We start from the raw sequence: 25,955 nt of genomic DNA on the forward strand, positions 1-25,955 counted from the left end.
CACACCCATAGAAAACTATGGGGATGGTTCCTGCGATGACTGGCCTTCAGAAAGCATTAGATATTCAATATCTCCTTCTTTCAATCATGTTAACTACTGGTGATACTTAATTCTGCCCTTAAACATGCTGCCTTCTGCATGTTTTAGGCACAGAATTAGCTTGATAATTACCCCTTAAATCTGTTACTAGCATTCCATCTAGTACCAAGAGCCTTATTTGCACCTAGGAGTGACTCACTGTAAAAATTGTCTGTCCATCTACTTTTTGAGTCATTCTTTTTTTTTTATACTGCACACATATTCCACACAGTTTTTCATTTCTTACCTAACAATACAAGAAGATTTCCGTGAAATATTCTTTGGATAATGATGTAGAATTTTGGTGCCCTGTGTAACCTGCTACATGCTTCCGCCTCTTCCCTGCGCTGGCTGCTCAAGTCTACATTCGTACCATTTTAAAGACGAATTGCAGATGTTCGGGTTCAAAGTGCTCTCATTTAATGAGCACAAACAGTACTGTGCGTTCAGTATGCGAAGGACACAACTAGGTAAGAGAATAATCTCTAGGGATAGGAAGGGGTGTATTCTAATCTTTCGTTACCATATAACATGTTTTCAATTTATTTTTTTTTGTATGTACTGTAATAGTGTGAGCACAAAAAAATGTTTTTCTATGTGGTTGCCTTGTAACCTTGTCATAACTGTGTGTCATAACCACTTCACAGTAAGCAGTGTTTTCCAGCTCTTAATTAGCATAAAAGTTGTCAGTAAACTGGTTATTATAGAAACTGTCCTGTCCAATAAATGCCTGAATTTACATTTCTATTAGTTATGCTGCACAGTAATGGGATTTCATCCATCTCTCTCAGTTTATCATGTTGAAGAGCTACATACATACATACATACATACATACATACATACATAAATACATACATACACACATACATACTTAGATGTTTATAGATCATCTAAGTGGGGTTATCACCTCCATTGATACAGTGGCTATTCGCTGACTATTATATTATTCCCATTTAAGCAGAAGTAAGTTACTTACTACACTATTGCTTCCTATTTTTTTTATCAAGAAAAAAGATGTCTACAACCCATATAACACCAACAGGACCTAGCATTGTGGCTGGAGTTCAATTAAGAATAGGCACAACATAGACCTCATAATAGGACCTCTATGGGAAATTTGATGCAGAGATAATTAAAGTATTTCACAAAGGCATTGTGCAGTAAGGCACTTGAATGCTCAGTTACACAATGAAAACAGTTGAGAAACAGAAACATGTAAAATGTGTTATACACTGGTGGCCAAAATTGCGGACACATTTTGAAATGTGAATGTTTATCAACTCCTATCATCAACAGCTTTTCCTTCTTTGTTTTGTATAGATTGTGTTACCTGATAGCATAAACAAAACTTTCCCACCAATTTCTCTCGCAATTGCTGCATACGAAAGACCATTTTCACTTAACACCACAATCCTGGACACGTCGCTGTGCTGCTGTCTTGAAAAATAAAAGATACCCAACGAAATACTGATAGGACAGTAACATCATAAGTACACAGGGCTTTTCACCTTAAGTGTTGTTTTCACTGCATAACTTCCCTTGTAATGCAAATATTTGACCTCTGTTTATTGTGTTGAATTCAGCATTAAATTTCCTTTCATTTGATATATGAATCATTGCACTGCATTCAAAGTTGAAAAACATTCAAATTTCAAAAAGTGTCTGCAATTTTGGCCACCACTGTATATGTGGAACCATTGAATACCACCCCTCTATACATAGTGCAGGATATTTAGTATCAGCCAATTTAACCCATGTGTCCTTACATGTTGGTAACCATAACTCAACCAAAAGAGTTGGTACGATGTAGAACATCAGGAAATTCTAAGAATAAGGATATGGTACATGCTTGCCCCCACTCCTGGACTTAACAAGTGATGGTAGCAGCTTACATAAAACCTGATGCTATTGGAAAATGTATTAGGGAGAGGAAATATTGAACTGAGGTGTGCTCGGTATTAAGGATTCACACAGGAATGAGAATGAGTGAAGCTCACCAGTGAAACACAACAGGACTGTGGAAAGACAAGTGGTCAAGATCCACCACCTCAGGGATGGCAGAAACCAATTAAAATCCAGAGCAGTGGTCAGGGCAGGTAGCATATAGACTGGGTCAGAATCTAAGCAGAAGTCAACCCAATAATACAGAATCAGAAGGCAGGCTAGTGTCTCAGCAAAATGGCTGTTGCTAACTCCACTCTTGCCTTAGCCACCCAGCAGCTAGGAGAGACAGCTGGGGATTGCAGTGGTGGGCATCTGCACCCGCTGGTCCTGACTGTTGGTACACAATGGAACAACTACACTTCTATTCACTACCAATTATGTTTTATCCTTACGGGATTTCTTTTGTACTTTTGTTGTAAACATTTTATTTTAAAAATGTCTGACATCTCTTTAATAAACAAATATGCCTACAGTATTTCAGAATGAACATATCACATCATTGTATGTACCACTGAAACTTTAACTGAAAATCCACTACATTAATAGACCTTTAAATAAAGAACAAATTAGTTTTCTACACCTGACCTGCTGTTTTAAAGATTGACCTTTTTATGGCACTGTATTAACTTATTAAGAGTCAATTAGGGAAGTATAGCTGTTTGTGCCCCATGAGAACCTAAACAGCCGCAGTTCATGTCCCATGGTAATTCATGGCAGTTGGGAAAGCATTGCAGTACATATAAATGTGTAATATATATTTCTATACATACTGTGTGTAAGTTAATGATGTAGACTCAGTCATCTGAGCTGGCATATGGCAGTATTTGAGTTTAGAGCAACAGATGGATTTGATCTGTGCATGGATCAGCGAAATAACTTTTTAATATTTAATTTCCATTGAATCTTTAATATCACATCTAACTAATTGTACTGCCGTATTTCTGCCAAGCCGCTTCTGTGCTGAGACGGAAAGTGAAAAGTGACAGGAGAGTGGTTAAATTGAAACAGTCATTGCAGGGAATAAAATGTAATTACTTGAGAGGGGATTCTTTAATATACTCATTTAACCCTTCCAGTAAATTTCATGCAGACAAAAGTGCAGAGACTGAACTATACAAAATTGTGCAATAATTTTTTGTGTGTGAACCTTTTTGCTATTGTTCATACAGCACTGTGTATGGCACTGGGCAGCCATTGCCCCCATTACCGTACCTAATTAATTAAACTATAACTATATAATTGATTCTGACAAAGGAGAACTATAAACTGGATTTTTAAGTGAAATTATATCATAACATAATCAATTAATATGCATGTATTTTGGCTTATCCAACAATCTAGATAATTTGTCTAACATGTCTCCAGGTGTGCTTCTGCCTGCTATCTATGTGTGTATCTGCTTGGCCTCCCCATGTGTGCCTCTGCCTGCGCCCTCCATGTGAGCCTCTGCCCACCACCTCCATGTATGCTTCTGCCCACACTCTTCAGGTGTTTTTCTGCCTGCCCTCTCTATGTTTCCCTCTGCCTGCCCTCCCCATGTGTGCCTCTGCCTGCCCCCTCCACGTGTCTCTGCCCACCTCCTCAATGTATGCCTCTGCCCACACTCTTCAGGTGTTTCTACCTGTCCTCTCTATGTGTCCCTCTGCCTGCCCTCCCCATGTGTGCCTCTGCCTGCCCCATCCATGTGTGCCTCTGCCTGTCCCCTCATGTGTACCTCTGCCCATCCCCTCATGTGTGCCTCTGCCCGCCGCCGTGTGTGCTTCTGACTGCCCCCTCCATGTGTGCCTCTGCCTGCCCTATCCATGTGTGCCTCTGCCCACCACCATGTGTGCTTCTGACTGCCCCCTCCATCTGTGCCTCTGCCTGCTCTATCCATGTGTGCCTCTGTTCATCCCTTCACGTGTTCCTCTGACCGACCCCCATTTGTGTCTTTGTCTGCACCCCTTCGGTGCTTATGCCAGCTTCCCTTTCTGTGTTTCTGCCTGCCAGCCTCCCATCTGTGCCCCTGCCCTATATGTTTACTTTGTACTGGGCCCCCTAAAATCTGATGGCAGCCCTGGTCATCACACATTATATAACCCTGCTCCAGATTCTATTATGTCTTTCTCATGCCATGTGCCATTCTATGCTATAAATGTAACTGCTAGGACTCTCAATTATGCCTTGTGATGGTGGGAAATGGCCATCAAACTATTGCTCCCTTGGGATATCTGTTTCTAATATTAAAATGCAGGCTCAGGCAGGCTGTGCTTTACGTCCCTTAGGGGGTAGGTTTCAATGAGCTCTAATAACACCAGCAAACACACTGCAAGCTAATCCTGCCTAAGTGAAAGTTAATTCTAGCAGTGTGTAAATAATGGGAAATGCAGAAACTTATATTTGGCTGTGAGGCCAATGCAAGTGATGTTATTGCTGGATAATCAAAATGTGCACTGGCCCTTTAAAGCTATATTCACTTTTTAGAATAATAGAGGTAAAGAGCAGCATATTTACACTTAGTGTTACATCTCAGTGTCATAGTGCCCCTGTATAACACCGCACAGTAAGTACACCAGTCACACAAATACTTACTAGTGAAGCAGTTGCTGCCAAGGGTCTTTAAAGCAAAAGGAAAAAGTGTGGACAAATTGCTGTATGGGATACTCCCTAAAATTAAAGCAGAAAGAAAACACTGGAAGACCTGGGGGTCGTGGCCATTACAAAAGATATTAAACAAGCTGTCGCCTACCAGTTAAAGTACTAAAACAATTGGTGTTCTGTGTTTATTTTAATATTTTCTTTACAGGTGGACTACAGGTGCCAGCAGGCCATTAATGCCATTATGCCAGGACAGGCTTGCTGGTACCTGTATTCAGCTTGTAAAGAACAATATTAACTCTTTCAGTACCATTAACTCTGCAGCCACCGCCCAGGGCTAGTAGTTGCTCGGGAGGGGGACCCCATTATTTTTGGGGCTCCAACTTTCTAAGGTAGCCCAGCCTTTGCCTGACCAGTTTGGGGATGGTTAATGGGATGGTGGGCAGACACCACACTGTATCTCTCTGCTATGGCATTATCCCCCCAGCTGGTTCAACCTGGTGCTAATTATTGGAAAGTAGGGGAAACCTATGGCATTATCTCCCCCATTGGTTTCAGCCTGGTGCTGATTATTGGAAAAAAGGGGCTGATTATTGGAAAAAATGGAGAGGCCTATGCTGTGCCCTCACCCTATTTTCCAATACCAGACAAGTCTCAATGTCTGATTTGAGGGGGGGTGGGATGGATCTTTTTATTTATTTTTACAATTAATCATTTCATCTCTTTTAAACACCACAGGTATTTTACTACCATGGGTGCAGGGGAAGCTATTGCTAGGGGCTGTACGATGGCACAATCCTTTCAGCAGATTGTTCCATAAGATGCAGATTGGAAGTCTGCTGAAAATTAGATAAGTGTAGAATCTGCGACCAGGTCTGCCGAGGGATTGTATTAACAATCTGTTCTGTAGTTGTACCCAGCTTTACCCTAACTGCAGCTTAACCACCAACCCTTCCTTAAAATTGACTGTCAATAGGGAAGGCATACAAAGTACCCATGCCTATATAGATGGACAAAGGTCCATCTAGATCTCACATGCATATATACATGATCATATCAACGTGTTCATGCAAATTAATTAAAATCTTGCAAATAGGTTGTGGGCCTCATCTTTTGCCCTTTTCAGTCCTAAGTGTGGTGACACAAAGATGTACTCTTGGCTTGTTAACAGATTCATGACAATAGGTTGCACTTTATACTTTACTTTTATTTGCACTTGTTATAACTTTATTAGGTGATCTTTTTATGTGCTACCTGGAAAAAGGACAAAAGTATGGCTGCCATTTTCTTTGTCAATCTTAGATTAAAGAGCGTACAGGTCACAGCAGTCACAATAAAATGTCAGACATCAATTACTGTGGCTGCAGGGTGAGCTACGTCTCTTCATCTTCTTTTCTATGGCCTCCCGCCTTAGTGAAACTCATACTATTCTTCTATAAGTACAGAAATTGAAAAGCATAAGCTGATCAACTGGGTTCCTGTATTGTGTACTGGGAAAAACCTGTAATGATTCCTTACCACTGCAGATGTGCTTGTGAATACAGCCAAGGCTGAGGTCTGTTCTAGAGATTTAACAAATAAAGTACTGTATAATGAAAAAACACACAAATTTAATTCAAATTGAGAATGGATCCATCATATATTGGACCTGATTCAAATTGTGTGTAATTTACACTCCAAATAGGTGTAACTAAAAATAGTGTATTTGTACCTGTATGCTGAGGCCTATGCATCACAATATGTACTCACAATTGGGCATCAATAAAATGTTGATAAAATATCTAATACAGTAGTCAAAACTCTTAAGGGCCTGATTCAGACGTGTATGCTGCCATGACCTCTTTATCGTCGTACTATACACTTATGCTAGTATCAGCCCTTCCACTGGCATACAAGCATGCATCTGACTGTGCAAGGAGTGAGATTCCCATTTGAGCATCGTTAGATGCCACCATCGGTCACACCATTGAAGCATGCACCAGCCCCATGGCAGGTACAGATTTCCCATCCCTGTATGGCCTCCAATGCGAGTAATTATGCATCTGTGAACTCAACTACTTCAGCAACACGCCTGCAACACTCCCATAACACTAAGTAGACCAAAAGACAAAGAAGACTTGTTGTTTGGGGGCACTACTTAATAAGATGAATAATGCTATTAAAATTTTTCTTTCAATAGATTGCCGCTAAAAAATAAAAAGGACTAAACACACAAACATACACAAAATAAATACGACACAAGTGTAAACCTTTTTAAATAAGGAAAACAAGGTATAGGAAGAACATCCTATACAGGGTCAGGTTACCCTGATATAATATCACAATGAATCGTGATCAATCTCTCCATGCACATATTGATAAATAAAATAGTATACTATTAATCACAAGCCTAGTTAGCTACAATAGTATGATAACAATAATATGACTGCCTGTAATACTCAAACACACACACTGACCTGTGCTGACAGCAGAACCTCTCATCCTCTTCTGTTTATACTCCCATAACACTCCCAGAAGATAGCCAATCTCTGTGCATCTGAATAGCCATCTTCCGGTCACCACCCAGGAACACCAAATACAGTTTCCACTGAGACGCATGAGCAGTAAAAACAAAATGCTCAACAGTGTCCGACATTGACATAGCATGCGACACAAAACCAGGCCCTCAGTCTCTTGTACAAAATAAAACTAAAATACTGTACGCATATAAAAGCAGTCCCTGACTACTGGCAAATAATGAATCTTTATAATATGTATTCCAATCTGTATCTATTTGTAATTCCACAAACGTGACTAAAGTGTAAAACTAACTATTTCACTAGGTTGTTTTAAAACAAGAAATAAAAAAATAAAACATTTTTGCTGTAAATCCTCAGCAAAACTGCTGAAAATTATAGATGTTTGCAGACCCCCATGTTTTGGTTTTGGTTCTAAATTATTGTTGTGTTTTGGTCTTGGCAAACTACCCTCAAGTGTTTTGGTTCGGTTTAATTTTTTGGATTTCTTTATTAATTGATAAAAATGGCTAAAATTATGTAACTTGGACCTGTTTTTGCTCCTTTAGTATCAATAACAGTAATTTCCAATAAGTTTTGACCACCTCACAGCACCTAAAAACACGAGGTAACGACTTAAAGTAATCCAAAATATGCAAGATCCGGGTTTTTAGATCCGAGTTCCGAACTTGCAAGAAGACCCGAATTGGCACTCAGTTCTACTCAGAACCTCAAAGTGATCCAAGCCGTGACTCTGGGCCTGATTCAGAGCCGGACGCTCTAACAGAGCGCTCGCTCTGAATCAGGACCGACCCTCTGGTTTTTTTGAGCGGCTTCCTGGCCGCTCGCACAGCTGTGGGTGACCACCCACAGCTATAGCGAGCGGCCATGATGATGGTTGCGATTGTCGAGACCATCGCGACCATCGGGCTTGCGACAAGACCCTTGTGGTAGGGTCTCGTTGCCGCAAGCCCAAGAGTGCTTTCGGCTCAAACAGAGCTGAAAGCACTCCCACTGACATCACTTGTGATGTCAGTGGGGCCGGCCCCAGATGGTAGGCGTCCCCATGGGAACGCCTCCGCCTGGGCAGCCACGCCCCTGGCCCGCCCACCAAAGTGGGCGTGCTGTCACTCAACATCGACAGCACGCCCTCTTTGGTATGAGACCCAGAGCGACGGTTTGCCCGTCGCTATCCGGGTCTCGCGCATGCGCACGACGGAGCCGGCTCCGTCGTGCGCATGCGCACTGGGCCACCAATCGACCCACTTGTGAGCGCATAGCGCTCGCAAGCGGGTCTGAATCAGGCCCTCTGTTCAATTTGGGACTTCAAAGTGATCCAAGCCAGGATTCGGTTACACTTGTAACCCTAAAGTTCGGGTGTGTTTGGTTTTTTAAGCAAAACCAAACTGCTTATGTCTGCTGAAAACACACAAAAAGTAATTGATAAATAAACCACCTACACTTTTTTTTATCACTTTATTTTATACGGGTTCTATCAACCCCACACAGACTGGAAATAGTCTATAATACATTATGTCAACTCATTGAAGCACTAGATTTCTGGAGTAGTATGTTCACCTAAACTACATAAGGGAAGTTCTCCCATTTCATGGCAGGACTACAATGCATTTAGTTTGTGTCACAGTCACGTGTTACAAAAACAAACCAAGTAAATCAGCCAACCTATCAGACTTTGTTACAGCTCAGACAAGCTTTTGCTGGCATGATACAAATCGTTAAAACTTGCCGACCACAGCTCCTCATTTTCCATTGTTCGGAGACAAAAGGCCGAGCAGTAGGTGTGTATGCGTCAGCTTAGTGTTGTCTTCCACAAAGTCCTCCAGCTCTGTCTTCTGAGCTCATACGTGTTCTGCAGTAACAGCTACAATGCTGCACAGAGCACTCCCAGGGAGAAGAGAGATAAGTCAAAGTAAAAGAATAGAAATCAGGTGGTTAGCTAGAGGGACTGGCCTAAGGAACAACAACAAGAGCTACTTATTCAAGTGTGTGATCGATAACATGGCTCAAATGGGAACAATTACAGCAACACACATCCAAAAAATGTTTTTTTCTATTTTCTTGTTGGCTCAAACAATTATTAGTAAATACTATACTTATTGCATATATTCACGTATTAATGTATGCAGCAGGTATAGATGTAATAGTTAGAGATGTGTGGTTAGGTTCTCCAGGAATCCGAATCCACCCCTGAATTCCGTGAATCCGGATAAATCCAAGTTGCGGTTCTCATCTTTTCGCTGTTCAGAATCCGGATTTTAAATTGGAATGTGATGTTTTGGATTGCATAAATGACATGATTTTAGCCGTTTTTAAAAACTTTTTGCAATTAAAAAAGAAAAAACCCAGATCCAAAACCAAAACACGGGGGTCCGTGCACATTCTAGACTAGCGTAGTACAGATGGTAAGGGAATATAAAGCTAAGTATCCTGTATAATATATATATTCTTATTGCATTTATATATATATATATATATATATATATATATATAATATAACACAACAAGAATGGCATTCACAGCATAAAAATAAAGATGTTTTAAAGGACTCACAACTAAGGAGCCAAATACTTACTCATGTACTTTTGAAAATAATCCAGTGCTTTTATGTAAAAAGTCTATTTCATCCTGATTCTTAGGTTTTGCCTTGTTATAGCTAAAAACCAAATGCCAGTATCTGCAATACCAACCAGCAACACACTCTTGTGCAATATCAATGAATTGTATTACAGTTATTCTGCAATAAAACTAGAGATGAGCGGGTTCGGTTTTCAGAGATCCGAACCCACCCGAATTTTGTAGATCAGAGTTGGATCCAAGCCGGTTCGGATTTTTCCCGCCTTACTCGGATCTCTCAAATCGATGCAAAACCATAGAGACGAAATCTCGCGGCTCACAAGCTTTCGTCTCTATATATAAGGGACGTGGCGGGCGCCATTTCACTCCAGCTGTGGAGACTGAACAGGGAGGGTGGGTAGTGTAGGGCTAGGGAGAGGTGATGTGCTGTTCTGTCTGCTGTGTCCAGTTCTGTCTGCTGTGTCCTGGGCTGGTTCTGATCCATTCTGGGCTGGTGTTGTTGTGCTGTCTGCTGTGTCCATCTGGGCTGTTGCTGATCCATCAGGGCTGGTGCTACTGCTGTCACTGCAGGGCTGCCCTCAGAAAATGTGGAGCCCAGTACTGTCAAAAAATAGGCAGGGCTCCACCCCAGGGTATGGGACAGAGGTTGGCGGAGCTGTGTATAATGTGGGTGGAGCAACTTTTAAGGGGTATTAACATTTGGGCTGTGGGGGCAGTTGTTATTATAACTGGGGAGGCGCAGGGAAGGATGGCTGGACTGGGGCAGGCAGGCTGGCTAGCTGGACCGGGGGAGGGCACAGGGCAGGCAGGCTGCCTGGACTAGAAGGCTGGCTGTACTGGAGTGGTGTGCAGGCTCACTGGCTGGACTAGGGGGCGCAGGGAACGCTGTATGGACTGTGGGGGGAGTAAAGGGAAGGCAGGCTGGACTGGGGCAGAACAGGGAAGGCTGGCTGGTTGGCTGGCTGGCTGGACTGGGAGGCACAGGGAAGGCAGGCTGGCTATACTAGAATGCTGGCTGGACTTAGGGTGGCAGGGAAAGCAGGCTAGATTGGGGGGCACAGGGAATGCTAGATGGACTGGGGGTGGGGAGCAGCTGGCTGGACTGGGGGGGTCTCAGGGAACACTGGCTGGACTGGGTGGGGCAAAGGGAATGCTGGGTGGACAGTGGGTGGGGAACAGGGAAGGCTGACTGGACTGGGGCAGGGAAGACAGGGTGGGTGGCTGGCTGGCTGGTCTGGTGTTGGGCGCAGGGATGGCAGGCTGGCCAGACAAGAGGGCTGGCTGAACTGGGGGGAGGGAGGCAAGCAGCAGGGAAAGCTGGCTGGCTGGACTGGGGGGGAGGGAGTAAGGCAGGGGTAGCATACCTTTTTTAGACAGAGATGGGTCCTTGGTGGCAATGGTGCAGAATACACCAGGCAGCTGGTAGAGTCAGAGCATCGGAGCCACAGCATTTGGAATATGGTACCAGTCGCGAGCCAATCACAGCTCAGCTCGCGGAACGGCAGGCAATCAGGAGCGGCTGCTCCTGATTAATTGCTGTTACGCGAGCTGTGATTGGCTCACAGACGGCTCAATATTTAATTCAAGCGCAGCCTTTGCTCTGTCTTCTGTGACTGTCAGCCACACAGTGCATTGCGCAACGCTGCTATCTGGGCTCCATCTCTCTCTCCAGGCCCGGGACTGGATTCCCGGCAGTCCCCCCTGAAGGCGGCCCTGTGTCACTGTGGCCCTGTAATGTCTGCTGTGTCCATCTGGGCTGTTGCTGATCCATCTGAGCTGGTGCTGTCTGCTGTGCTGTCTGCTGCTTCCATCTGGGCCCAAGTTCTGGACCCCCAAAAAAAATTTAAATATTTTTTTTTGTGTAATATATATTTGTCTATGTGCGTGTTAGGCTTAACCGCACATGATCTAGCAAGTCGGCAACGCAACCTAGTGCTGCCCGACTCCAGTCATCATCAATCTGTGCTCTGGGCCCAAGTCCTGGAGCTGGAAAAAAAATAAAAACATATTGACTTTTTTTTCAAATATTTGTCTGTGTATCTGTGCGTGTTAGGCTTAGCCGCACAAGATCTAGCAAGTCGGCAATGCAACCTAGTGCTGCCCGACTCCAGTCGTCATCAATCTGTGCTCTGGGCCCAAGTTGTGGACCGGCAAATAAATAAATAGAAACATAGTGTATTTTTTTGTAAATATTTTTTCTGTGTGTGCACGACTGCACGTGTGTGAATTTTGTAACCGCACACTATTGGTGCTTGTGTCACAGCTTCAAGCCTGGAGAAAATATGGAGGCTGTCACATGACAGGAGAGCAAGGCCAAGAACCACATGTTGTAGCTGCCGCCAGCAGTGCAAGGCCATCAACTTCCTCGTCCTCTATGAAGGCCCATGCCCCAGGGCTTAAGTCACGCCATCGATATGGTAAAGCTATTTTTACTGGTTAAGAAAAAAAATTTAAAGGAAATTTGCCTTTAGATAAACAAAAAAATGGCAATATGCCATTCACTACACGAAGTGGCAAGGAAAGGATAAGGCCTTGGTCTTTCTTTATGAAGACTGCTGGTTCTGATTCTGATAGCCCTTCGGAAAAAATAACTGTGTGCCCTGAGAAATTGAAAACACAAATCCCCGAGGAGAATGCAAGTGTGTCCACGGTTGCCATGTGTGAGCCAGACCTAAATACTAGGGTACTAGAGGATCCTCCAAGTTACAACATTTGTGTGCCCTCTGTAAATGTGGGGAAGGGCAGTCAACATCTTGCAGGTGTAGTCAGTGAGGATGCTTCTGTGGAATTGGACATGGAGGAGGAGGATATTTTGGTAGTTGAAGGTGCTAAGGATGATGAGGATGTTAATGATGAAGTTGTTGGTGATGAGGATGTTGATGCTGATGATGTCCTTTGTGTAAGTAAGGCAACAGCTGTTGCCCATGGATTGAAAAAGCCAAAGTCCATTGTTGTCATGCTGGGGCAAAAGACAAAAAAATCCACTTCTCACATGTGGAATTATTTCCACCCCAATCCGGACAACAGTTGTCAAGCCATATGTAACCATTTTAAAGCAAGAGTGAGTAGAGGGAGGGACCTAAACAACCTAGGAACTTCCTCCTTGTTACATCACTTGGAGAGCATTCATCAAATATCAAAGTGTATGTCGCCAAGTTCCAAAACTGAAAACGTAACAAGTCCAGTGTCACCTACCTGCTCCCTCTCTGTGGGATCCAAGCGCCTTCAATCTCCAACACCTGCATCACCATCAACATCCGCATTGGTGATCGAAAGTAATTTAAAAAAACAATTGACTATTAAACAGTCCTTTAACCACTTGCCTGGCACGGTGATATCAGATACGACCATACCAGGCTGGGCTTTCCCTGACATGGTCGTATCTGATACGACCAGTCAGAAGTGCCCACTAGGCGGCTGCGGGAAGCTAATCTTCCCACAGCCGCCTGTGTCAGAGGGACCTTCTGGTCCCTCTGCTTCCTCGGATTCCCCACCAGTGTGCCCCGATCACTGCTGGCCACAGTGCTCGGGCACCCAGCGGGACCCCCTCCCAGCAGCCTGTTATCAATAGAAGAAGGAAGCAGCAGCTGCGGCTCCCAAAAGCCACAGCTACTGCCGGCATGAACCCCCTCCCGGCGCAGCTTCCCATACCTGACAATCAGCCCGACCTCTATCGACAGCCGCTCCCACCCTTTCAATCCCGGAGCAGCTGCAACGCTATGTCCCCAGCTGCTCCCACCCCTTCCTTCCCATCGCGGCATACAAGTATTATAGTGAAGCACTGTCCCCAGTCGCTCCCACCCCTTCCTTCCCGGCGTGGCATACAAGTACTGTAAAGAAGCAGCAGCCACGCCGGGAAGGGCGCGGCCAGGGACAGAGAGCGGCTGCTGCTTCTTTATAGTACTTGTATGCCGCGCCGGGAAGGAAGGGGTGGGAGCGGCTGGTGACATAGCGCTGCAGCCGCTCCGGGATTGAAGGGGTGGGAACAGCCATGCACAGCGCAGCAGCTGTGCCGGGAAGGAAGGGGTGGGAGCGGTTAGGGACATAGTGCTGCAGCCGCTCCGGGATGGAAGGGGTGGAAGCGGCTGGGGACATAGTGCGACTGCTGCTTCTCTGATTTGATATAAGTACTGTAGAGAAGCAGCAGCTGCGCTCTGTCCCTGGCCGCTTCCACCCCTTCCATTCCAGTGCAGCTGCTGCTCCTCTCCAGTACTTGTTCACAACAGGCTGCCAGTGTTCCGTCACCGGCCCCTCCTACCAGCTACAACTGCCCCTGTCCGTCCCCCATGTTCTCACATTGTAATTTGTCAAAAAAAAAAAAAACACACATATTTTATATATATATATACATATACATACATACACACACGCACACATATATACATATATATATACACATATATGTGTGCATGTGTGTATATATATATATATATATATATGTGAACAAAGTCAAAAATCCACTGCAATCGCCACTCCTAGATTTGGGGTGCAGACCTGCACTCGCCATTCCCAGGACTGGGGTGCAAGTGGCCTGTGACCACATTGCTTAAATAAATAAATAAAATCAGAAAACCCAGCACTGATTTTTCTGAGTTTATTTTTTTTATATATATATGTGTATATATATGTGTGCATGTGTGTATATATATATATACACACACACATATGTGTGCATGTATATATATATATATATATATATATATATATACATATACACATACATACATATACACACACATATACAGGCAGAGAATTTTTCATATCCTAAATGCTCGGAGCCAGGAGCATGTTGGATATTGAATGTTTTCAGCATTTAGAGTACCTCGGGGTACGGTGGCGTACGTGGAGGTACGGTGTCCAGCTTGCGTTGCGCGGGTTCATATGCGTCCATGGCAGACCATGGGGGTTCAGCGGCATCCATGGAAGGGTGCGGGGGTCCAGCGGTGTTTGCAACGGGGTACAAGGGGGTTCGGCAGGGGTGTGGGAGGGTCCAGTGGCGTCCACAGCTGTCAATGGCCATCATTAAGGTATACCATAAAAATTGCTATTTTTATGGTATAAGGTGTTTAAAAAATATATTTTTTTATAAAATTGTGTTGGATAAGTCTTAAAAGAACGTTCTTGACCTAATTCAGTCATAAAAAAAACCCTCAATTTTGAAGTGGTTTTTGGCAAAAAAATTTGTCAGTTAAGTGGTTAATAGAGGAAGTAGGTATAACAGCTGTCACCCAGTTTCACAGTGGATCACTGTCGCCATGACAGCTGTGCTAGTATTAGATGCTGAAATAATAAAAAATGAGGATGATAGTGTGGAGGAAGTGCAAAAGGAGGATGAGAGGGAAATTTGTGTCCTATTGTGGATGGATGTGGATGTTGATGATAAGGATGTGGTTTGCGTAAATCAGCCACCAGTGGCAGCAGTTCTTGATAATGATAAAAAGAAAGCCAGAAAAGCCACGTCTTGGGTGTGGAATTATTTTAATCTAAATTCTGACAACCGTTGTTAAGGCATCTTTTCCATTTGTACAGCCAAAGTTAGCAGAGGAAGGGATGTTAACCATCTAGGCACCTCCTCCCTGTTACGTCATTTGCAGCGAGTTCATGCAATTTGTTTAACAAAATTATAATTTGTAAATTAATAACAAGCAGTCCAGTATCAGCTACCAGCAGTTTGGACCAGCACATGCACTCTCCACCACCAACACCCTCATCATCACCCCCCTCCTTAATAATTGAAGGTAGTCCTTCCAAAAAATGTTTTGCGGGGGCCCAAACAAACCAAGGAGTTCAGCCACGAAAGTGTCAGTCCTAGTGGCTAAAGTGCTTGGTTTGTTAAACTGTGCATGTCTTTTTTACTATCCCACATAAGAGTGGAAGGGAGGGACATTTCCATCTTGCACCTCTTTCCTTTACATTTGGCACAATTTGGGGCATTGCCGACTGACATTATTATAGTTTATTAAACTGCCATCCTGTCTGCCACTGCTGTGTGGCAATGTTTCATAGATGTCCTATATTTTTTTAAACTGTTGTGCGTTTGTGCCGCTGCTCTGTTGCTTACTTTAGCCAGCCAGCTCGCTGCAGCCTTTGGCCTGTATTTTTGAAAAATAGTGAAATCAATATTGTAAGCTGTGAGGTGGTTAAAAATGCCTAGAAATGCCTGAAAATGATTGTAATTAAGGGGATACGTTTAGGAAGCCGGTGGCTGCAATCCCGACCGCCGGCTTCCCGAATCCTCTATCCCACCTACGGATAAATGACCGGCGTCTAAAATCTAGACGCCTGTAATTTTCCCGGCGCCGGGAGACAGGCGCCCGGCATCCCGATCGAAGGTATGCTGGGCGCCGCGAGCGGACAGCCGCGGGGGTGGGAGGCATGGCTGTCTTTACAGCAGTGTGGGCCCTGGGCAAAGCAATGCACTGGGGCTCCTACCCACCCATTATATGGTATTATTGCAGCAATAAGCCCCATCATAGTGATATTTTGTCCAGTTATAATTGTAGGATTGTGCAGTGATTTCATTCATGCTGAGCAGCTCAGCCTTTATCTTTGTAGTGCGGGTGGTGACACCCCAGATACATAACTATACCCCCCAGGATACTTTACTATACCCCCCCAGGATACTTTACTATACACCCCAGATACATTACTATACACCCCCAGGTACATCACTATACACCCTAGATACATCACTATACACCCCCAGATACATCACTATACACCCCCAGATACATCACTATACACCCCAGACACAGTATTATACCCTAAACACACCTCACCCACCTGATACATTACCCCCCCAGAAAATATGTTTACACTCCCCCTGATCTATTACACCTCCCCTCATGTAATATAAGTATACACTCCCATCTAACATGGATACAGAGCCATCCTTACCTGTGTTTGCAGCATTGTAGGCAGCTGTTCCTTCACACACCGGACTCTGCAGGGAGATTCCCCAGGAGAAGGATAGTTAGGACTTGGCAGACCAGGCAGAGCATGAGGGGGCGGGGACTCAGACAGACCAGACAGAGCATGACGGGGTGGGGACTCAGACAGAGCATGAGGGGGCGGGGACTCAGGGAGGGACAGGGAACTGCAGAGCAGTTAAAACAGCAGTTAAAACAGCAACTGCAGAGCAGACGGGAGATCAACTGCAGATAGGAGAAGGATGGACAGACCTGGCAGCTGCAGCACAGCTCAGTCTAAATCCACGCCCTCCTCTGCTTTGCTGTTCTATGAGAAGGGGGTCCGCCCCGCAGCTGCTGCGCTAGTCAGTAGTTACAGTGACTGACGGGGGCCCTCAGCGCTTATTCTATTACCAAACTACCCACTGCAGGGGGGGCGGGTCCGCGGGCCCCTAGAAGCTTCGGGCCCTTGGGCAACTGCCCAACAAGCCCAATGAAAAAGACGGCCCTTGGGGGAGGGTTAGGTTTAGGGCACCCGGGGGGGGAAAGGGTTTGGCACCCCCCGGGAGGTTTAGGGTTAGGCTAGGGGGAGGGAGGGTTAGGGTTAGGTACCCCCGGGGGGACTTAGGGTTAGGCACCCCCCTGGGGACTTAGGTTTAGGCATGGGGAAGGGGGGGTTAGGGTTAGGCACTTAGAGGGGGGAGGTTAGGGTTTGGCACTTGGGGGGAGGTTAGGGTTAGGCACCCCTAAGGAGGGTCAGGGTTAGGGGGATTGGATAGGTTAGTAAGTACTTACCTTAGGGACGATCGGGATTTCCAGTGCTGTCGGGCTTCCGCTGCCGGGCTCTGCTGTTTTGTCAGGCTGCTGCAGCCAGGAATCGAACTGCCGGTCATGCGGCAGCCAGCTATTCATACCGAATGCGTTATAAAGGTTAATAATACTGTAGGAACAATAACAGGAAGGGATTTGTTAATAGATGTATAAGTATGATTTATGTATTAGAGAAAATGCCAAGTTTTGTAATACATTGCATTGTCTGCTGTACTATGACACTCGGACCACTGCACTAGATTGGGCTTCAGGACTTGAAGGAGTTAATGCAGTCAGGAAATGAAAGAGGCTCTGCCCGAGCTCATAGTGGTGGATGCTGATTGGGCAGAAGGAGAAGTAGGGGTTGAAAAACCCATGTATGCAGAAAGTGAAAGTAAGAGGCATCTGCAGGGAGCGGAGAGAGAAAACTAGTATCCAGAGAGGGGAAGAGAACTGCAGCTGGGACCCCCTGTGACCAGGATCCGGGAGTGAGAGCCAGCTGGACTGCAGAGTGCCAGACACCAGAGACACAGGCTCGCAGAGAGAGAGAGAGCAGTTGGGAGAGCACCCCATGGTCAGCAGTGTTGTTCACTGCAAACCTCTACTCATCAGGAGCAATCAGAGTCCTAGAGCCAGAGACCTGTTGGCAATGCAACACTCAGTCAGCAGCAGCCCTAGCAGAGGGAACTGAGCTGCTACTGCCTAGGAAGCTGTGTGTGGTGAGTTCTGAACTTTTAATAATACTTGACACTACTTCAATTATCTCAGACCACATGGACCTCCTTACAGTGTATGCATGAGCAACTAGATATAGCTGTGACTAGTGAGTCATCAGCCAGTGCCACAGTTAAGTGCTAATAACTGCTGTATATAGAGACTGTGAGGGACATTTGGTTAGAACAGTGGCTCCCAAACTGTGCATCACGGCACCCTGGGGTGCCGCAGTGCTGTCACTGGGGTGCCGCGGCAGCTGGTTGCCTAGAGAGGCTGGCCAGTATATATTTTTTTTTTGCACAGGTGGAAGGGGGAAGCCGGCGCCCAGAGGAGCAAGAGGCTGCTGTTGCCCCTCTGTGAAGAAGGGAGACCGGAGTATGGTCAGATCAACGAGGGACCCACCACCAGAAATAAGGGTGCTGTGATGGACTCTGAGTGCCATTACCTGCAGCCTGATAGACGAAGATGTGTGTCTGCTGTAGGGAGAAGACCTCCCTTAGGACCCGTCACTGCTGAGGAGTCAATACCCACTGCCGCTTAACATGTGGCCACTGGAGAGGGAACTGGAGAGCTGCCTTCTCAAGAGGAGGACCCCGAAGGAGACCCAGGAAGAGGAGCTGATCGCCATAGTGGGGGAATTCCGGAGACCTGCCGACGATGACCTGACCCTGTCTTGTGGAGAAGCCCGCCTACCGCCAGACATCCTTGGCAGTGCATTTGACAGCCCCAACCAGCACCTGCCCAGTGAGGACCCCTGGAGACAAACAGGGCACTGGGAGAGAAATACCTCTGGAGCAGAGGATTTCTCATTGCGCCCGATGGAGACAGCACTGGAGGGGAGGGAGAGAGTAGCAGTTCACCAATAGCTGAATCGCGATTGCTCTGAGTGCAGCCCGGTGCGGTGCATTGCATCCCGGGCTGTGTCTGGATATCGGAGGAGGCAGAAGTGTCCCAGCTTGAGGGTAAGAGATCTGGTGCTATTCCTGTACCCTGTCCTAGTGTCCTTCTCACTATCCCTTGTCACTCCATTTCTTTACCCCTTGAGTGTAGCCTCTCTGCTTAATGCATGTTGGTATTGGGTGCCCAAGGTTCAGTGTAGGGACCCTCCTTTATTCAAGTCCTTTGGGTGTCTTTCCATGGGACACATGGAGGGGGCATTGTGAGAGACATGGAGGGGACAATGGAATAGAGACAGAGGGGGAAATGGGAGAGAGAGATGGAGGGGGCAAGGGGTAAGAGTAGCAAAGTTTTTCTCTTTTTTTTATTTTTTTTTAATAATGACGTTTTTTTGGCCCAACTACTTAAAACGGGCCTGTTCGGTAATTATTTTGGCTTAGGGGGGCCTTGATAAAATTATGGATTCCCTAAGGGTGCCTCGAACTCAGAAAGTTTGGGAACCACTGGGTTAGAAAGTAAAGGTGTCACGCTTGCCACTGGAGGATTGAAAGCAGAGGTCCGAGGTTGTGGAAGAAATCGGAGGCGAGGGGCCTGAATATATAATCTCCTCATCCACAGATATTGGACGTTGGCAAGACCTGGCCAAAGGTGCGGCGTCTAACCCACACGGAAGTGTTCACCAGTGGCCCAAGGGTAATGCCTTACCAGAGGCACTATAACAATGAGAGCAGACACCTGGAGACTGTACACAGACAATGGCATTCTGACGCACCGTTGAACTAGAAGGTGGCGCTTAGAGAAGTACACAGGCAGGGTACTCAGTTGCACCATTGCACCAAAAGGTGGCACTTGGAGAAGCATACAGGCAGGATACTCTGATGTAACGTTGCACCAAAAGGCGGCACTTGGAGAAATACACAGGTGGAGATGTTCAGATGCACTGTTGCACTATGAGTTGACACTGGAAGTTGCACACAGGCAGAGATGTTCAGATGCACTGTTGCACTGTGAGATGACACTGGAAGTTTGCGCACGTATAGTAACAAGGGAACCTGGAACGAGGACTCAACTAGTATACACTAGCAACGACAAACGTTGTTCAGGCAACTTCCTGGAATCCTGGGGCCGGTTATATACCCAGAGGTAGCAGCTGATAGGAGGACAGTGTCAGCTGACCAAGACCATGCTACCATTGGTTGGAGATACTGTCACGAGAAGGATTGTCATATGGTGGCGCCCATAATGGGAACCACAATCCCTAAGACACAGGACCGGCCATGGAAGTCCACAAGCACCTAAGGTAGAATTTTCAGCGCATCACCTGCCGCCGCACCAGTCGTCTGACCGCATGAGAAGTCAGGGGATAGCCGGCGCAGAGGTAAGAGACGGCCTATCTTATGCTGAACCCTGACAAAAGGGCAGTACCAAGTGGCTATTACCTGCATATAACCTGTCTTTACCAAGCAGTATTTAACAAGCCGCATGACAAGTGTATACTCTGCTACAGTCTGCATTGTGTGATGGACTCCTCAAGTCACCACACCTTGTATGTGCTAATAAATAGATATTATCATTGCTTCTAAAATTACAAGACTGCTAACCTGGCCTGTCAATCTCTAAGGACACACTACAATTCCTGAGCCAATGCACTATAACTCTACTACATGCAGCTGATTTCACACCTGTATCTGCAGGAAGTTAATCTGCCTCCATTGATTAAAATACCTTAAGCACCAGTAACCTTCAAACCTTCTGGCTGATAGCTACATAAAGTTACCCGACAAGAACAGAATCTGTCGCTAAATCCTCCCCCTCACTGGTGGTCAGGAAGGAACTTTTCTGTTATAAATATTCATATTGAGACATAGGAACTCGGTCCTGCACCTAGAATTTGACTGCTAATCTCATGAGTGGACTCTACCCCGAAGTGTTGTGGAGTACTCCCAAACTGTTCTACCATCTAGTGCTTACAACCAACCAGCCACAGCGTCAAACAGACTCAACATTTACAAATTTTCCTTTCATGTGCATCACCTCTACAGCATTTTGAGGAACAATGGGTTGGGAAATTTGATTTGATATTTACTGTGCAGTTATTTGTATCTTGATCCATATTGCAACTTATTGTGTTCGTGTGAATAGGTTGTGCAGGAAAAACAGACAATTGTGACGCATATCAGTTAAAAGTGTAGTTCCATTTTATGTGTGCAGGTAACATGTTGGAATAGTATTTCTGTAGTATAATCTTTGGGTTCGTATCACAGGTGTATACTCAGGCTCTATGTTCATTGTTTACCAATATTGCATACTGTTGGTGTATGGTTATAACCTTTTGAAAACTTTCAAATTGAATTTAGGAACCCTCCTCCTGAAGAAACGAGAAGTGTTTTTAAATTAATGTTGTCACTCTCTTCCTATTGGGTTATCCTCCTCACCTCTCTGCAAGTTAAGCCCAGGATTTACTGTATTGTGTGGGAGATATGAATTGAAAGAAGTCTCTTCGATAGGTAAAGGGCCACGCCATCATTTTGTATCACCTGAGACCTGTAGGGGTATTACAAATCTGGACATTTTGCAGTTTGGGGAGATTCTGAACCATGGCCAGGACAGATTCAGGTGAGCTGAGAGCTTCTGTTATGGGGGACTCTAGTGGTATCTTTTGGCTCCCTTTTGTCATACATTAAGGTTTCATACATCTAAACTTTCCTTGACAAATGCTCTATAGAATAGTGCATTTGTCAAGGATGCATCAAAATCCATCCAGTGGTTCTCGAGATTAGCCCAAACACACAGACAGACATCTACAGTACCAGGGACTTTATTTGATACTATGTATAGATAGATAGATAGATAGATAGATAGATAGATAGATAGATAGATAGATAGATAGCAACATACATTTACAAAGATGCTCCATATAGGATATTTATATATCTATAGCTGAGATAACGATGCTGCAGTTATGATCCCTTGAGGAGTAAGTATTTAGGGTCTATCCATCCACATTTTATTATGTGTTAATGTAATAGCTATATCACATGGCCATGCATGCCTGCACATTACTTTCCTGCCAGGCTGCTACAAAAGGGAGGATGGGGAACATACATATTTGTAGTGGACTTGCAGTCCCACTGGAAACATAAACCCTGGATTAATGAATAATATATTAAAAGCGCATAATGGTGTTAAAGACTGCAACTGCTTTACACATATATTCCATTGCAACATCAGACAATCACATTGCCCTTTGAAGCATTGCAGGCGTCTAGATTAAGATCATAAAACTGAAATGTGAGCTTTGGCTCAAAAGTGGTGAAAACTGGGGTGTGCTCTCTTCGAGGGAGGGTGGATGCTGGGTGTTGAAATGCATTATTCACCAGATCCCATCCCATGACATAGCATGTAAGCCTAGAGATGTGAAAGCCGCAGTCTGAGCCAAGGTACTTGTCTTGTAGAATCAGTCAGTGACCGTACAGAGTCTCAAGGCAATTAGTGTAGATCTGTTATTCCATAATAAATAAAGAATGCATATGAAGCCATTTGCTGATAGAGTTCTAAGGGATGACAAAAGCTTTGACATTCATTAAAGGTTTCAACAAAGTGCCAGAGTTAGAGAGAAGGGTCCTGCTCCCAGGGAAGTGCCGTTAGCATGTACAATTCTAAGGCTGTGTCCCTGATTGAACGTAGGCAACTACATCACTTGCTGGAAAATACTCCTTGATCTTCCTGTGATCAGAGTAAGTTAGACTCACAACGCGGCCAGCTAGCAGCAGTAATGCATCAATGTACTTAAAACTATATCAAGACATACTGTAAATTCAAAGCATGAAAGTAATTATCTACCTTGTGTTGTCATTACAACAGTCTATTCATATTCTGTCATAGGTGGCAGAAACTAAAGGCAAATGTGGTCACTTTAGGAGTAGCTACACATTGCAAAATGCATGTTTACCTTTTGAGCTATTTTCTATTTACATACATAACATACAAGCATGCATGCATGCACACACCTGAAACTTACATACTGTAACACCAATTTATGCTGCGTTCATTGAAATGGGCTATTTTCAACAACTAGGAAAATAAACAGGTTATTTCTGGTATACTATTTATGTGCCACAGTGAAATCACTTCTAGGGTTAGTGTTCCTCATCCCGTGGCCTGAACAATGGAGTTATAATGAAGTGGCAGTGGTTGTGTTGGTTTGTGCTGGGGACAGGTGTGCTGTCAGTATGCATGGAAGGTTGTGTATTTAAGTAAGCAAATTCAGTGGCTGATGGTGCTCATTCCATGTAAATGTGTATAATGCTCTGTGTATTACTGTTATCATCATATTTAATGTAGGCTATAGGTGCATATAATGAACACATTACAATGTGAACAGATTTGAAATTCATTATAGATATTCTGTGCCTTAACAGAGTTAAACGTACAATTGCTGTTATGGAAATCCAGATCTCCAATTCTCCTGGTCAGCGGTTTCTGAGGGCGATGAGGAATTCCTTGTCTCAGCAACTGAGAAACAACAGGATCTAATCAGATAATGTTTAAAAGGCATATACTGGGAGCAACTACACACCAGCCCTGCTGTCTGGAACTTACTCTGAATGTCTTCAGCAGCATTTCTTTTCCTTACAAGTCACTTAAGAAATCAATGTCCCAGATGCTTATTTCATCCATGACAAGTAAAGTTTTTATTTAGGAACTAGAAGAAAACTTCCTGCAATATATACTTGTTTCGGTTTTATATATACTTTTTCGTCAATATACTGTAGAAGGAAAAAACAGATAGGCCAGAATGAGTCATGCATTTGGGAATTTGCTGGGGCTTATCGTAAATAACACTTTAGAAAACCTAAACCTAAAAGTTACCTGTAAACAGTATAACTATCATCGAAAAACTGCTGAAAACCTACATACACAGTTTAAAACAATGTAATGTTCTAAAAGAAAAAAACATACATATAAAATAAAAATACTTTTGCTTTTTGTAATTATTTAGCTCTGTAGTCAAATATATATAAAAATAAGATAACATTTTCCAACTGAATAATGTTTCCAGTGGCCAAGTGATCAGAATAGTACTGTACAGTAGATTGTTTATTTTACATTATCAATCAGCTTCGTAACAAAGCTCATCTCATTGAACTAAGGGCCCGATTCAGAGCCGAACGCTCTGACCAGAGTGCTCGCTCTGAATCAGGGCCTTCCTCCATGAAAATGGAGTGTCCTCCTGGACGCTTGCATAGCTGTGGGTGACCACCCACAGCTTATGTGAGCGTCCATGATGATGATCGCGATGGTCAAGACCATCGCGACCATCTGGCTTGCGATGGAGACCCTGCGGTAGGGTCTCGCTGCCGCAAGCCCTGGAGTGATTTTGGCTCTATCAGAGCCAAAATCACTCCCACTGACATCACTAGTGATGTCAGTGGGGCCGGCTTCAGACAGTAGGCGTTCCCCTGGGAACGCCTCAGTCTGGCAGCCACGCCCCCGGCACGCCCACCAAAGGGGGCGTGCTGTCAATCAACATCGACAGCACGCCCCCTTTGGTGCGAGACCTGGAGCGACAGAGAGCCCGTCGCTATCCGGGTCTCGCGCATGCGCACGACGGAGCTCCCTCCGTCGTGCGCATGCGCAGTGGGGCAACATCGACCCGCTTGCGAGCATCCTGCGCTCGCGAGTGGGTCTGAATGACCCCCTAAGCTTGGTTTTCTCAACAAGGAAAACTTTTTGAAATTAACAAAGTCCAGTTCTCCCTTCAAACTGGATGGTAGAATTCTGCATAGAGAAAAGTGGATAACGCTTTGAACATAATTACATCAATAAATGAGGAAGTCAGTATGGATATCGGTCAAACAATGTTATGTATGGTATTTTTCTTGTACAATCTTTATGTGGATATATGTTTTTACTAAACTATTGTAGTAGTTACTAGTAATAACAGCTTACGAACTAGTTACATTAAAGGAAAACATTTTGAAGTATGTGGTGGTGGATGTCTAGTATAAGTATGTGGGGGCTCAACAATAGCAGGAGTAACCACTTATATTTCTGTCAAGGTTTCCATTTTGTCTAAAACATACAAACCAAAAAAAATGAAAACAGTAAAAAAAAATATCTATTTCATGCCTTAACTACAAGTACAAACCAACAAAAAACCCTGCTATTTTGTATGTTTTTTCTTTATTTGAAATGTGTTTGTGTCTTTCTTTTTAGATAGAGAGGCACTTGAATTGCACCCTCTACCAGCTGTAAAAGTTGGCAGTTAAAATGATAGGGCGACGGAGGGAGCCGAGGATGTAATGTTCTGTCTCTATGCCAAATTACAGAGAAGTATGGAAGATGATACCTCTTGTAGCGAAAAAGGCCATCTAAAGTCAGGGGATGGGTAGAGTCGGGGAAGGGCATGGGGCTTAAGTACTATTATTAGCTGAGTTTAGGCTTGGCATTTCGTATAGCTCTCTGGGCAGGGATAAAAATTATTAACGCTATTCCTGCCGGAAGGGTCTGGCTTGTGCAACCTGATCCACCTGAGATTTATGGCTACAGTTCTCACCAAGAGCAGTCATTCTGCTTCCGTGGCTTGGCTCCAAACAGCCACTTAACACATCACAATTGATTTCTCAGGAACAAACTGTGTCTCCTGAGGTGCTTAAAGGTAAAAAGGGCTTGTCCTTCTGTCTGTGAGCCAGCTACGGTTGCTCTGCAGAGCTGTCCCATAGTCTCCCGCTATGAGGTGTTCATATTGTAAGAGTAGATGCTGCTGTGTCTCGTATCACCTCTGCTGAGCTATTTAACCTTCTCATTACCATTGGTGAAGCTCAAAGAAAAAAATCCTCCATTTTTTCATCTTCCTCTTTCTTAACAATTTGTTTATTGATGCATTGAATGTCTGTAAATAACACACACCTAGCAGTTATGCAAACAAAAAAG

At 44.6% G+C, this 25,955-nt stretch overlaps 1 protein-coding gene and 1 long non-coding RNA gene across 2 annotated transcripts in view; one reads left to right on the plus strand and one right to left on the minus strand.

Annotated features, from left to right (window-relative positions):
• LOC148481735 (uncharacterized) overlaps positions 1-23,779 on the minus strand; it is a 98,443-nt gene extending 74,664 nt beyond the window's left edge. The window contains exons 1-2 of the long non-coding RNA XR_015871848.1: positions 23,622-23,779; positions 23,453-23,534 (exon numbers count right to left, since the gene is read on the minus strand). This is a non-coding gene — a long non-coding RNA (uncharacterized LOC148481735). The remainder of the gene's footprint in view (positions 1-23,452; positions 23,535-23,621) is intronic.
• Positions 1-25,955, plus strand: part of UNC5D (unc-5 netrin receptor D) — a 629,552-nt gene that overhangs the window by 104,339 nt on the left and 499,258 nt on the right. The window lies entirely within an intron of this gene.

This window comes from Taudactylus pleione, unplaced genomic scaffold (genome assembly GCF_031769625.1).
Source record: "Taudactylus pleione unplaced genomic scaffold, aTauple2 ptg000567l, whole genome shotgun sequence".
NCBI classification, from domain to species: Eukaryota; Metazoa; Chordata; class Amphibia; order Anura; family Myobatrachidae; genus Taudactylus; species Taudactylus pleione.